The sequence below is a fragment of the Nicotiana tabacum genome, unplaced genomic scaffold, assembly GCF_000715075.1.
Source record: "Nicotiana tabacum cultivar K326 unplaced genomic scaffold, ASM71507v2 Un00317, whole genome shotgun sequence".
In the NCBI taxonomy this organism is placed as follows: domain Eukaryota; kingdom Viridiplantae; phylum Streptophyta; class Magnoliopsida; order Solanales; family Solanaceae; genus Nicotiana; species Nicotiana tabacum.
Genome location: NW_027438554.1, coordinates 18,476 through 31,368, shown reverse-complemented (window position 1 = coordinate 31,368; position 12,893 = coordinate 18,476).

The following is a 12,893-nucleotide window of genomic DNA, read 5'->3' as shown; positions in this document are numbered from 1 at the left end:
TTCTTCTTCCATCAAGATTCCCACCCTATCTGTTAGCTTGTCGATTCTAGCATCTTGATTTTGCATTCACTTGGTCAAGCCAGCGATTGCTTCAGTCAAGTTTTCCAACTGCTCCTCCACAGATGAAATATTTGTCACCATGGCTTGCATGATTGTCGTGGACGATGGAAAGTAGCATGGATGTTCACACAGATTGATCCTCGATTGGCTTACGCGGTGTGGTGTAAGTGGGGAAGATCCATCATTTGAAGCATCATCATTTTCCTTCACAGCAGAGTGCTTGGATCCGAAGAGGTCAAGCACAGCAAGAGTTTTCTTGATATTTTCAGCAACATCGCTTCCTCCTTCGGGTGCGTTTGTGGAAGATCTTGCTCTTTTTAAGGATGAAGATCCGAAAATAGGGGTTGATGCGGATAGCACTTGGGGTGCTTGTTTTCCTAACGAGTTTGCTTTGCTCCTTGTAAATGGTCCAAAGCTTCAAAAAGTAACATTGAGGATGCTTTCCACATCAGCATAGAACCTGGAATTAGCAGCCTTGGTGGAAGTTGAACTGGAGTTGATTTTCTTTGAAGCCATTTCAATGTTTTGAAACTTTGGTGATTGAAAAGTTGAGATAAGAGGTAGAGATTGTCCCACTGGGTGTACCAGAATTTGTAGACAATAAATTACGTCGAGAAAATAAAATCAAGACCGAAAAATATTGCAACAATCGTAGTATTTGATTTCAAATAATATGAGTGTACAATCTCTATGAATCTTCTGATTCTTCTTTCCAATAGTAAATAAATTCAATGGCCTTCGAGCTTGATCTTGATTCTATATTTGTTGCCACAAACGATGATCTTGAATTCAACTAGCACGAACTTTGATTTGAACTCGTACTCCTTAAACCTTGATTTGTTCTTCGTTCTTGAGCTTGAACTTGATTTCTTGAACTTGAATTTGATTGCTTGAAGCTTGAAGCTTGTAGAGAAATTTGCAGCGTTTGATCCACGAGCTTTCTCTTGCTTTTTGTTATAACTTCTGGTGTCTTTTCTGAGTTATGAAGACCCCTATTTATAGTTGTGGAAGAGAAAAGTTATGATAAGAACAAACTCTTTCCGACCAATCAAATTGAAGTGTGACAAGGCAGCATTTTGATTGGTCAAAACATATCACTTGCACACGTGGCGCGATTTCCTTAGCCTTCTAATGTGACTTGGCATGCCTTGTCATTTCGTCATGTGACATGATCCTATTGGCTCTTCCATTTGACGTGGCGTGCCACATCATTTCACATGTGGTACCAAACTGGGCCTAACATTTTGGGCCTAATGAAAAGGGCTCATCATTTGTAGCCCAATTAAGTGAGCTAGCCCAATGGATTTGGACTTAACTATTTATTACATATATATTGAGTTCGAGTCTCCCCAAGAGCAAGGTGGGAAGTTCTTTGAGGGAAGGATGTTGGGGGTCTATTTGGAAACAGCCTCTCTACCCCATGGTAGGGATAAGGTCTGCGTACACACTACCCTCCCCAGACCCCACTAAGTGGGATTATACTGGGTTGTTATTGTTGTTGTTGTTGTATAATTAATCCAATTATATTAGCCCCATAAGTTTATTTGAACTAATATATCTTGAATTTAAAATATAGTCCAAATAATTTTATAGATTTAAGGGAATAAAATTTATATGCCTACAAGGTGTATATCATAAATAGTTTTCAAATGGATAAAGAAGGGTAATTATTTTAAGCTCAATGGGTATTTTGCATAAATTGCTCTAAAATAAAATGAGCAAAAATGATTTTCACAACAAAGACAACTAATAGTAGTTGTTATCTAGGTAAAAGATGAATTTATGCAGTTGTCCTAGCAATTTGAGAACTTGACTTTCACACTGCAAGTGAAAACAACTTAAAGATTTTGATAAGGAAAGCGATCAAAAGATCATATTCGGTCTTACTTAAGCAAGCGTACAAAGTTTTTTTTTCTTTTTTCTTTTTGTATCTCCAACTCCTGATCTAATCCTGAAAAGTTGCAAAACAGATGATAGAACCAAATATATGACAACTTTTTCCAATATAACATATCGAGTGAGACTAGAAAAAGTTTTATTCAAATACCCGAAAATGACCAAAGTTGCAATAGGAGAAAACTATTAACGACAACTCTAATAGGAAAAGATTAACATCACCAAGCGTTGCAAGATTAATTGATGAATAATTATGGTTCAACCAAACTCACCTCTTCAATGTATATGAACTGAATCTAAATGCTAACAAAAAGTCAATGGTGGCAATAAATTTTAATGAATAACAGGTGCTATATCATATTATTAGTACAGAGAGAAAGCTAATTGGCAGGATTAGCATCCATTCTCATTGGCCATCAAAGTCGATGATTACATAATTTATTTTAATTAACAGATCAAGAGTTGCCTTTCCGAATGATTACTTAATGGAAAACACTTTGTCATCTTTTTGTTACTGGACTACCTCTTTGAGAACTTAATATATTTGTCCAATTTTATTTTTCCTAATATTCATATGTATTTTTTCCAATCAAACTTTAATATTTGTCGCTGAATAGGATTCCTTGCTTCTACATTAGAGGTTGGGTATAATGATTTTGGGAGAAAAATATAGAGTCGAGTTGAAGAATTTTCTATGAATTTTACTTAACAAATGATGTGTTTTTGCGTCTCCCGTTAGTGTTAGTAACACGTGCTATAGCTTGGACCAAAGCTGTCCTCTTTTACAAAGTTAACGGATGTCTTATGCTCAACACTATACATCAGGGTTAAAAATACTACCCATAACTTAGGGGACTGTTTCTGATTTTTTGCTCATTTATATACGGAACTAGTGAGAGTACTAGTGTTGATAACGTTATTTAGAGGTGTACATGAACCGGGTTGATTTGACTTTTATCAAAATCAAACCAAGCCAACTATATCAGATTGGATTGGTTCGATTTTGTCAGGTTTTTCCGATTTTTGAATTTTTTGTTACATGAATATTATTTCAATCTTCCTTTGTTAAAGTTATATATAAAGTTTTAATAAATGAATATATGTTTAGTAAGAATTAAAAAAGATTAACATACATATGATTTATTAAAGTATTCTTATCGGAGAATATTTTTAGTAATACATGATAGTTATTTTCTTAGTCGTGTAACAATAATTTTTCGTTGATGTACTCTTTCAAGGTTAACCGAATTTAATAATTAAACATAAAAATCAATATGATACCTAAATAATAGTATGATTTACTTAATTTTACATAATCGAAATAGCATTTCAAATTCGAAAAAGATATAAGAAATCTTGACATATGAATATGGAAGAACAAACATATGATTGACGTATTTCAATAATACTTGATAAGAATGTGATACAACCCAATATTTAATGTAAATAAAAATGAATGCACTTCATAGTTTATATTAAATAATATATCCCATGAGATGGTTCGCTTTGACTTTTCAGTTTGGTGTTCGATTTGAATAACCCTAACATTATTCTTAAAAGTCACTCACTTCTGCATTTAAATCCGCCATGTTATTATTGTATATGATAGTAGATGCATGTAGGAGCTACTTATAACAATCGACTATTTTTGTTTTTTGTAAGTCAAAATTAAAGATGTGAACAATCCATATCTATATGTATATTTTTGGTTCTCTCCTAAATGCTGGAGTGCAGTTTTCATCTTCAGACGGTCAATACTTATTTCAAAATCACTTTAAATCACTAATAAGATAATTTACATAAAGTATTTTGTTACTCTATTTATTATATTTTTAATATAATCAATGCCATTTGCTTATCTGTGTACTGTATTTATGCTTTTCTATAATCTAGTAGCTGTGAAATTTTGCTTCGCTTTTCAATCTTGTCTTTCTGATTCAGCTCAAAGTAGATTTCAATATTGTGCTAAGAAAACCTTTCTCTATGTGAAAACTTAGTTTTATGATTTTTGGACCTCACCTTATTGGATACTATTATTGTAGGAGTGGTAAATAAACGGGTCAAGTCGAATATGAAAGGGTCGAAGATGGGTAATGCAAAAACAAATAAAAATATTTAACCTAATATGGATAGAAAATAGTTTAACTGGCGGATAATGGATATCTATATTATCTATGACTTCCTGAATATGATCACTCTCGAGAAAATTTTTAATTTTACATACTTGAATAATTCTCAATTTGAGTCTTTACAAATATAAAGTTAAACCTGTTGGTTATCTATTGGATATTGGATAAAAGATATAGTTTGAGTCTTAAAAATCACGAAGTTAAAACTTTCTGTACAATAAAACTTCTTTATAAAATATTTGTGTTATTTCCATTATGAGGTTTATTTGTGATTTGAAATATAACAAGTGTGTCTCTAACTAAGTAAATTTATAATAATTTGAAGTGACAGTAAGAAACATGATATTGAAAATAATAATTCGTGTATGTTAATGATTAATATTCAGATTCATTCGTTAAATTTCTACTTTGCATAAAGGTCAGTGCGTGCCTTTTTGATTTATCTGCAGATAAGTAAGGTATTTCTCCTGCACAAGAAAAGTGAAACACGAAAAGTAGGTAAAATTTTCCACATTTTTGTACACCATTGAAAGTAAATAGGAAGTTACACTTATAAGTTCCAAGTAATTAAAAGTTGCTTTGTAGAAGACGTGACACTGGTTTTTGCTCCTATAGTTCAATCATTTGTTGAAGAACATTTCATTGTTGTATTTATGTTCATTTTCCCCATATATTTTCAACATTTTTTTTTTGGCATCATATGAAATATTACAAAGATATAATAAATATTTCAAGTATGATACAATTTATTTACGGTTGATACTAAAAAAAAATCTTCTAATTATCTTAAGATCTTTTATTGAAAGATATACAAAATTAAAATAGAGATATAAATTGATTTTAAGCATGTAAATTCACAATTCTCTGCATGATCAAGTTTCTAATGATAAGACTTAGAGTAAAAATAATTAATAAAAAAACAATGCAAGAAATTAAGATAAAGACTATTTAAAAAGTTAATAACATCAAAACTTCCAAATTGTATAACAAATGACGAAAAGATTTTAATTTTTTTAATGTAAAATCTTAAGATAAAAATTTCATGTAATCATGTTAAGTATTTGTATGTAGTTTCCAACCTTTAATTTACGTCAACTGTATATCTCCAGTCAAATAATTTGCTGTATGAATAAGAATACACCTAGTAAACATGAGAGTAACATTAGCCACGTGATTATTAAATTGGCCCCATGATTTTCAAAGAGTTGTACAATGGCTATTAGAATATTCATATTGTTGCTATAGCAGAATGATAAACAAAGAGTCAGGTGGGACCCACGTCTTAGAAAAGCTTTTGGACAAAAGTGGTGATATATTCTGACATAAGCAAGGGGCAATTCGGTCTAGTCAACTCAAATATCTATACGGCAGCTACCTTTTTATGCAATCACATTGCTCCATTTCACATGAAATTACCATAACATCCTTGAGATGCCAAGTTGGCATGTTGACCATCAGGTGCTTATCCTCTCTTATATATTAGTAGTAGATAAATTGGAAAAATCTTTAGAACACAAAAGAAAAGAAAAAAAAACTTAAAACCTATTCCAAAAATAATGACCCTTCTCTAAATTTGTAAATAATTTAGCTTAAATTTTTAATTCTATCTTTGATGAGAAACTTTTATAACCACACAAATACTTTGGAGCCTTTTTGATTTATTTAGAACCACAAATCCAAAAAAAGAAAAAAATTCTTAAACTTTGTGCCTAGTCAAACAGATTCAAATAAATTGGAATAGATCCACTCCAACAGCTCAAATTTGAGCGCAAACGAAATGGAATCTGAGGGAGATGAAGCCCTCTACACTCAAAGCGGAGAAAACCCACAAACCGTATTGCTCAATTTCCATCAACTTCAATGCAAGAGTCGAGCTTAACAATCCCTATTTTGCCAGAAGAAATCATCAATGAAATACTCTTAAAGCTACCAGTGAAACAAATACCTCTTGAAATTAAGGTGTTTTTAAAAATCTTGGCTTGCTTTAATCTCTAGTCCTGAATTTGTCAAGACCCATCTTAGTTCATCTGCTAATAACAAGTATTACACCCACCATAGGCTTATGTTCCGGGGGTTTCGTCCATACATTCTTAAAGTTAGTTCTTTATTATGACTCTGTTGCTGAGGTATTTGAATTGGATTATCCTATGAAAAGACCCAGTACATATTTTAGTATTGTGGGTTCTGTCAATTGTCTTATCATTAAGGACCAACACAACTTTCTCTGGAATCCATCAATTAGGAGATTGCCTTATTCTAGATCTACATTGAGGTCTAAATAATTTATAATGTATGGTTTTGGATATGATAAACTTCATGACGATTATAAGGTAGTGGGTATTACTTATGAGAGAAATAACAATTATGTAGTGGACTGGTCGCACTCGCATCATGTCAAACTATATAGTCTAAATAGTCATTGTTGGAGAAGTACCGATGATTTTCAGAGTGGGATGCCAGTCAATGGTAAGTCGGGTATGTTTGTGAATGGGAAGCTTCACTGGGCTACTTCTATTCATGGTATTAATAGGGATAATGGTTGGGACATCATTTCTGTCAATTTAGCTGATGGAAAATATGGAAAGGTGGAACGCCCCTACTATGGAGAAGGAGATTTTGAACCTAAGCTGGGAGTGGTGGGAAGTGATCTTTCTGCGTTTTGTTATTATTATGGGAGAACTCAAACCGATGTATGGGTTATCAAAGTGTTAGGGATATATTTGATGATTTGAATATATTTTTGTGAATATTATTTGATATAAAAATATATGGCATCTGATATTCTTTTATCATAGTTATTATTAATTATTTGATTAACTTGATAAGGTCCTTCATTAAATTTTGAGAGTTGATATTGTGATGGAGATCATGATAATGAGAGTGAAGTTTCTTATAATTTAATCTAAATTTGTTCTTGATCGTAGGATCATTAATTTGGACACTAATAATCTGGTTAGATCAATATTTATGTGATCGTCTTTATAGGATAAAGATTAGTTGATCTCATTAACTAAATCACATAGATAGATGATGCATATAGAGATATGATCATTGAACCGACTCATTGGATAATTCCTAATGGTTAGAATTACCATAAACTGTCAATAAGATATTCTCTTGAAGAATGTAATGTAAAAGTTTCCTTTGACCTTAGATCGTCATAGTAATTGACAAGTTATTTATTGTGCTTTGATACCAGACATCTATGGCCCTAGGGCGATAGTTGAAAGGATATTGGGTACGATTAAATGCTTGTAGAATTAGTGATTGATCAAGATGGAATCTGTCAACTATTGGTAATGAGTTTAAGCTCCATGTTGTCATGAATTATGAACGACTAAACTAAGACCTTGGCCAGAGCAATTGAATGAAAGAAGAAATGAGTTTCTTAGGTTATTCAATGAGGTCGATTATATTTGACATGAACACATAGTTGGTCGCCTATTAGGATTTGACAGTTGAACCATATCTTAGGGTGATCCAAAGCTATAAGGACAGAAGGAATTACTATATTTTTCTTCTACTGGTTCTTGAGAGTAAATTGTGTACTTCATGCTATCGGTCGTTAAGGAGTGATGCTAGACGCCACCCTTAATTAGTATATTGATGTGGATAATTTACTACCGGCTTAGTATTAAACCTATGGGGTCACACACTAATGAGTGTTCTGATCTTTGCTAAAGGATTAATTAAATTATTTGATAATTAAACTAAAGAATTTAATTAGTAAAATAAATTTAGTTATTAGTCCAAATGAAATATTATTATATTCTTTGCTAGCACAAATGATATGATTAATATTGTGAACGAATTGAAGTTTTCTATTTGGAATAGAAAATTAAATTATATCTCTTGGTTGAAATATATATGTGATATATATAACAAATATTTATATTATATAAGAAAATGTTATATCAAATATTAATAAAGTATCTAATTTGGAATTGGATCGAAAATCGCACAAGAGACGTCGGCTACGTGAAATCTATTTGTTATGGGATTCCAACTTTCTGTTGGCAAAGTATCAATTAATGACTTGTAAGGAAAACCCAATATTGAATTGGATTTTACTTTACTATCCAACTTTGACGTTGGACATGGAAAGTCCAAGTAGAATGCTGCGGCCATTAAGAATGGGTTTGCGATTTTTCCATACAAAAATTTCATGAAGTTTATTTTGGAATAAACTTTTACCCTAAGTAAATCATTACTTCAACCAAATAAAAAAAGGGTTTGTAGGTGATTTTATATAAAGGGTGATGGAGAAAATTTGCCGGATTATTAAGTCTTGAGAAGAAAAATCACTTTGTGAAAGTGAGAGTGCAGTACAAAGCCAAGAGAGAAAATACAATACAAGAAAAGTGTTTCTTGTTCTTCTAATTTGAGTTGAGATTTTTGAGAAAAATTTCAGCACAAGTTTTTCGTTCAATTTGTTCGTAGGTTTCATTGATCAAAGAGTTGATAGCAAGGATCGGTCTCGGTGTGGTTACGCATAGAGTCTTCGCACTATCGAAGAAATTTGAAACGAGACTCTCTTACCAGGTACGTCTTAGATCTGATCTTTGACATGTAAATAAAATTTTAACACGAAAAGATCTTCCTATGATTGTTATTGTCTTCCGTTGCGTGTTACGAACACATATACGCAATCTTTCAGTGGTATCAGAGCCATGATTTTTTGTGTCTAAAATTTATTTACAAAATATTTTAAGATTATATTTGAAGAGTTCGAACCATAATACGTATGTCTTATGCAATACTCAAATTGTTTGAATGCATATGGATTGATATAATTTTATTGTGAATAAAATATATATACATATACATACATAGAAATTAAACTACTAAGATAATTCGTAACTTGAATTTGAAATTTATGTATTAGATACGACGAGAATCTATAATAGGTTACATGATTCTATTTTTATTTTTAATTGTTATTAGTTCATGAGATGTTAATTAATAATGATATTCGGGCAAGAATTATTTTTTTGTGATATATAGATTAAACATGTTAGAAGAATGTTGAATTTTGTTTTTATGTCACGTGCTCGTTCGTTACATAATTTTGAATTATTTATTACATGTGATGTAAATTAATTTAGAACTAAGCATGTAGACAACTTGAACTAAATTCACATGCTATAAAAGATTTGATCTTCATGTTATTAAAAACTATTTTAGTAACAATTCACTCTTACTAAAATTTGAGTTCTTAAATAATAAAATATGAGATATTTTATTATAGAGCTATCCATCAAAGTAAATAATTATACTTATTTCTTATTTATAAGGAGCGCCCTGACTACCAGGAGACTTATAGTTCGAGAATATGTTAAAATTGTTTATTGCATTACATGCATGGATTGAAAGAATTATTCAATTTTACACTAGACGTCTCGACTACCCGGGAGTATAAAATTTAATAAGTTCTTTGTTATCATGATGGTTGAACTCAACTATGCCAATAGGATCGCCCTGACTACCAGGGGACTATTTAACATATAGCTATTTAAGAAAATTGTATGGGGATACAATTGGTAAGAGTACATACCTTTAAAATATATGTGAGAAACGACTTGACTTCCAAGGGGATCATACATATTGTTAAAAGATTCCTTTACTCCACTAACAGAAATAAAGATTTCTTAAACTATAATGAGGGTAAATAGTTTAAAATAATTAGTGAAAATATCATTTAGATAAAAGTACATGTCTTTATGATATATGTAAATATGTTCTTATATTATTGCCTTTTCTTTTCTATATTTTAGATTTCTCAATATGTCTGTTATATCATTGCGTGGAATACTTGAGACCAACAAGTTGGTAGGATCAAACTTTGATGACTGGTATAGAAATTTGAGAATTGTTCTCATGCATGAAAAGCTCATTGATGTGGTCGATAAGCCTGCAAAGTATCATAATCCCACCAGAGAATAATGTTCAAGGCACCAAGGTTTATCATAAACACTTGGAAGAATCCCTTGTTATTAAACAGATAATTCTCGCTTCTATGAGTTCTGAACTCCAAAGGAAATATCAGAATATAGATCCAACTGCAATCATTGAATATCTTAAGAAGATGGTTGATACACAGTTGGACATTGAAAACTCTCCAGTTGGACCCCTTGTCAATCATGTGATTGTTCTTACCAAAGAACATGAGAAGCTGGGGTACAAGCTTGGTAAGGATCTTTCTGAAGATTTGATCTTGCAGTCAGTATATGATGCTGAATGTTTTCACTGTAAGAAGAAAGTGCATTGGAAGAGAAACTGCAAGGAGTATCTTGCAACTCTAAAGGACAAGAAACAAGGTAAGACATTAATGAAAAATGTTTTTAAGATTTCTTTAGATACTACTAATTCTTCACTGTGGGTATTAGATACTGGCAGTGGTTATAACATCTGCAATATGTTTCAAGGGTTCAATATAAGTAGGAGACTAAAGAAAGAAGAAGTTAATCTACAAGTTGGGAATTGTGCAAAAGTTGTGGTCGTAGCTGTAGGATCAATTTCTTTAATAATACCTACGGGCAAAGTTTTTATGTTGGATGATTGTTATTACGTTCCTAAATTTGTTTCGAACATAATTTCAGCTTCTACATTAGACAAACATGATTTTCGCATTATTATAGGCAATGGTATTTGCTCTATTAAGTATGGTGATAATTTATATGTGAATGGCTATCTCCAACATGATGTTTATGTCTTACCTAATGTGAATGCTAGTTCGATTATGCATGTTTCAAGTTTTAAGAGGAAAAGAGATGATCATGTAACATACATACCTTTGGCATTGTAGGCTTGGTCATATTGGAGAGAAAAGAATTAACAAGTCGTACAAGGAAGGGTACCTTGATAAGTATGATTTTGAATCATATCAAACTTGTGAATCTTGTCTCAAAAGAAAAATGACCAAATCTCCATTTACTAGAAGTGGAGAAAGAGCATCTGAATTATTGGGACTAATTCATACAGATGTTTGTGGGCCCATGAAAATTCAAGCTAGAGGTGAGTATTCTTTCTTCATCACCTTCACTGATGATATGTCAAGATATGGATTTGTGTATCTTATGAAACATAAATCTGAATCTTTTAAAATGTTCAAAAGGTTTCGTAGTGAAGTTGAGAAACAGACTAGTAAAATTATCAAATTACTAAGGTCTGATAGAGGCGGAGAATATCTTAGTGAAGATTCTATTAGGTATCTCAAAGAGAATGAGATTCTCTCATAGTGGACACCTCCAACAACACCACAACACAATGGTGTGTCTGAAAGGAGAAATCGAACCTTATTAGATATGGTGAGATCTATAATGGGGTTCACTGATCTTCCAATTAATTTATGGGGATATGCTTTGGAAGCAGCAACATACTTACTTAATAAAGTTTCCACTAAGTTAGTTTCTACAACACCATATGAGATATGGAAAGGACGTAAGCCTAACCTTAAATACATTAAAGTTTAGGGTTGTCCATCTTATGTTAAGAGACTTCAATCCGATAAATTTGACTCAAGATCTGATAAGTGTAGGTTCATTGGGTATCCCAAAGAAACAATGGGATATTATTTCTATCACTTCTGATCATATAGTGTTTGTGGCTAGAGGAGCAACCTTTTTTGGAAAGGAAATTTCTTTTGGAAGAAAACTATAGTGGAGAAACAGAACTTGATTAAGTTCAAGAAACTAATGAATCAACACAAAATCAAGATTATGAGACACAAGTTGAAGAACCTTTATTGGATGTTTTGAAGTTGACAAGGAAGTTTTCATCTTCAATGGTTAAAGTCCAAGAACTAAATGTAGTTCAAGAACAAGTTTATGAACCAGTTCCAAACCAAATTGAACAACAACCAAATCCAGCACAAGGTGAACAGGTTGTACAAGCACCTCTTAGAAGGTCTACAACAACCAAATGAGCAAAACCCATTTTACAAACTTATATACTGCCCAGACGACCCTTCTTCGCGATCGCGGGAATACCTTAGCGATCGCGAAGGTTAGAAATGCTGCCTCCAAAAATTCCTCTACACGTTCGCGACAGTCTGGTACCGTTCGTGGGCCTTTGACGACCACCCCCTTTGCGTTCGTGTTCCAGCAGCCGCATTCACGAAGACCAACCGCTCCAGGCCCCGCTTCCTCTTCCTCCTACGCCTTCGTGACACCTGTGTCGCATTTGCGAAGGCCTGCCCGGCTCCTGCCTCGCGTTCGCGTCTGTTTCTTCGCGTTCACGAAGGCCACATTCCATCTGCCTCAAAATTCCTCTTCGCGAACGCATGACTCCCTTCGCATCCGCGAAGAAGGACACCAAATAGCAGCAACAAATCACCCCAATTTAGTCCGAAGCCACCCTGAAACACACCCGAGGCCCCCGGGACCCCGTCTAATCACACAAACCAGTCCCATAACCTAATATAAACTTGCTCGAGGCCTCAAATCACATCAAACAACGTCGAAATCATGAATCACACCCCAATTCAAGCTTAATGAACTTTAGAACTTCAAACTTTTACATTCGATGCTGAAACCTATCAATCACGTCCGATTGACCTCAAATTTTGCACACAAGTCACATTCGACATTATGGACCTACTCTAACTTTCGAAATCGGAATTCTGCCCCGGTATCAAAAAGTCCACTCCTGGTCAAACTTCTCAAAAACCTTCAAATTTCTAACTTTTGCCAAATGACCCCGAAATGACCTACATACCTTCAAATCTACATCCGGACGCACTCCCAATACCAGAATTACCATACGGAGCTGTTCCCAGACTCAGAATCCCAAATGGACATTGATAACATT